This window comes from Pteropus vampyrus, unplaced genomic scaffold, assembly GCF_000151845.1.
Source record: "Pteropus vampyrus isolate Shadow unplaced genomic scaffold, Pvam_2.0 Scaffold185, whole genome shotgun sequence".
In the NCBI taxonomy this organism is placed as follows: domain Eukaryota; kingdom Metazoa; phylum Chordata; class Mammalia; order Chiroptera; family Pteropodidae; genus Pteropus; species Pteropus vampyrus.
Genome location: NW_011888966.1, coordinates 1,272,881 through 1,275,588, shown reverse-complemented (window position 1 = coordinate 1,275,588; position 2,708 = coordinate 1,272,881). Strand labels below are relative to the sequence as shown.

The following is a 2,708-nucleotide window of genomic DNA, read 5'->3' as shown; positions in this document are numbered from 1 at the left end:
TCTTTTTTCAGTTGAAAATATGTAAGTCACATTCTTTATAAATTTTTTTTATTGTGATAAAATAGACATAACATAAAACTTACTATTTTGACCCACTTTTATGTGTACAGTTTATGGGCATTAAGTATGTTCACAATATTTTACGACCATCACTACTACCCGTCTCTAGAACTTTTTCATCTTCCCAAGACAGAAACTCTGTCCCATTAAGCAAAAATTCCCCAATCCTCACTCTCCCCAGCCCCTGCTGACCACCATTCAACTTTCCATCTTTATGATTTCGATTACTTTAGGTACTTCATATAAGTAGAATCATACACTACTTGTCCTTTTGTGCCTGGCTTATTTCACTGGCACGTGTTCAAGGTTTATCCATGATATAATTTTATAGCTGCATAGTATACTATATTATTTAAAATATACCATAATTTCTTTACTTAGCCCCTAATGTTGGACATGGGGGTTGTTTTTGATCTTTCACTCTTACAAACAATGCTACAGTGCCCTTGGATGGACATACATATGTGTACTTGTGTTCATCTTTTTAGATCAGTGGGTTCAGAGTTCTTTATATTTTACTTAAAAGTGTTTTCCCATGCAGATTATGATGCAAATCTCTGTTTTTGTCCAGCCTCCTCATTTGCATTCCTTTCTCTTGGGGCTGAAATGGTCATGCCAGAGTAGGCATGAGAGCCTGGAGGCAGAAATTCTGAGCAGGTCATCACAGAAGGTGACAGTAACACCACTTAGACTTGAATTATTTCTGTGAGTCACAGAGTCAGCATCACCTCTCCAGGGTTCTTTCCCACCCTCTACTCCAACACCCAGCATAAACAAGGAGTTAAGTATTTGAAGGGGTCTCAGGGAAAGGTTCTTCTGGGCTGTGCTTAAACCGGTAGACCAAGTTTGGAAGGTTAGCTTCACCAGTCTAGCCATGTTCAGCTTCCAAATGCTGTAACCAGATGTTTGCAAGTTTCTCAACAGTCCAATGCCCTCCACCTCCAGTGTACAGATTGGGATACTGAGGTGCAGAGGGAAATAGGACCAGTTAAGGTTCTCAAGAGTAGAGTGACCAATCATTCCCATTTGCCTGACATTGTTCCATTCTAGCACAGAAAGTTCCACATCCCAGGTAAACAAACATCTGGTCACCCTGTGGCACCAGGGTTAGAGCCAAGATCAGATTCATGTTTCCAAGCTCTAGGCCCTTTCCCTCCTGCCTGCCCTCTCAGCCCTGTCTCCAACCTCACAAGACAGGAGTGAGTGGCACCTTTGATTGCCCTTCCAGACGGGAAAGCTGAAGCGATACTTCACGGACCTGGAGGCCTTGGCCATGGTCACTGCTGCCTTCTGCCATGACATTGACCACAGAGGCACCAACAACCTCTACCAGATGAAGTAAGTCAGCCTTTACCAGCCTCCCTCCCTACTTCCCACCCCCGGGATTCATTATCCAAATCTGAACAGCTCCCAGACAGACTCACTGGCCAGGGGGAAGTCCCGCTGTCTACAGCTTCCCATTTCCTCCTCCCCTTTGGGTCTTGGTATACTCCTTCGACAAACAAAATAATGACACCAAACTATGCTCCAATGCCCAGAGTCTGAGAATACATTGCCTAACATTTAGAAGATATTTTGGAGATGTGATTAAGTGAAGGATCTTGAAATACAGGGATCATCCTGGATTATCTGAGTGGGCCCCATGTAATCCAAAGGGTCCTTATGAGAGGGAGGTGGGAGGTCAGAGAGGAGAGAAGATACTATGCTGCTGGCTTTGAAAATGGAAGATGAGCCATAAGCCAAGGAATGTAGGTGGCCTCTAGAGCTAGAAGGGGCAAGGAAACAGATTCTCCCCTAGACTGTCCAGAAAGGAAGGCAGTCCTGCAGCTCTATTTTAGACTGTGAACGCCAGAGCTGTAAGATAAATTTTCATTGTTTTAAGCCATTAAGTTTGTGGCAATTTGTTATAACAGCAATAGGAAACTAATACATTAAACTCCCTCACTCTCTTCCTTCCTTTCCTACCTGCTTAACAAATTGAAGCCAAGTTGTTAGTAACTGATAATAATGGTTTATTCATTCACCTTGTATGGATAATGCTCCTACTAGAAGTGTGGTATGCCCTATCCTAAGCAAAGAGGTACCATGGTGAGCAAAACAGACACAGTTCCTGTCCTCACAGAGCTTATATTCCAGGCAGCCTATGTAGCATAGTCCTTGAATCATGGTCTTGGTGGACGCTCATGACCACCTTGTGGGCTGGGCAGAGCAGGGACTAGTATTACATCCATATTGCAGGGGAGGAAACTAAGGCTCTGCTCTGGGCCCACAGCCTGTAAGTTATTAACAAGCACTAGGACATGCTTCTCCGAGTCTTCTCAATTAGGTGCATGCTTCTCCAAGGCTAGGGATTTTGTCTACTGTTTACCTTGGAGGAAGCTATTTATTCCTACAAGCTATACACACAGCTTGTAAGAATTCTGGGGCTTGTGATCTTTAAAGTATGGGTTCTGGGGCTTGGTGATCTTTAAAGTATGGCCCAGTGCCAATGTCTATGGATGGCTATAGGGGATCCATAAATCTCTAAAATTGCATTTGGCGTTATGTGTGTTTATGCTTTTTTCTGGGGATAAGGGTCCACACTATTCAACAGACTCTCTAAGGTGTCAATGATCCGAAAAAGACCCTCAGAATCAGTTGTGGAGAAA

At 43.5% G+C, this 2,708-nt stretch overlaps 1 protein-coding gene across 1 annotated transcript in view; it reads left to right on the top strand.

Moving 5' to 3' along the window:
- The window catches only part of PDE6A (phosphodiesterase 6A), a 78,897-nt gene that overhangs the window by 38,755 nt on the left and 37,434 nt on the right, over positions 1–2,708 (top strand). The gene's annotated exons all lie outside the window — the stretch shown is intronic.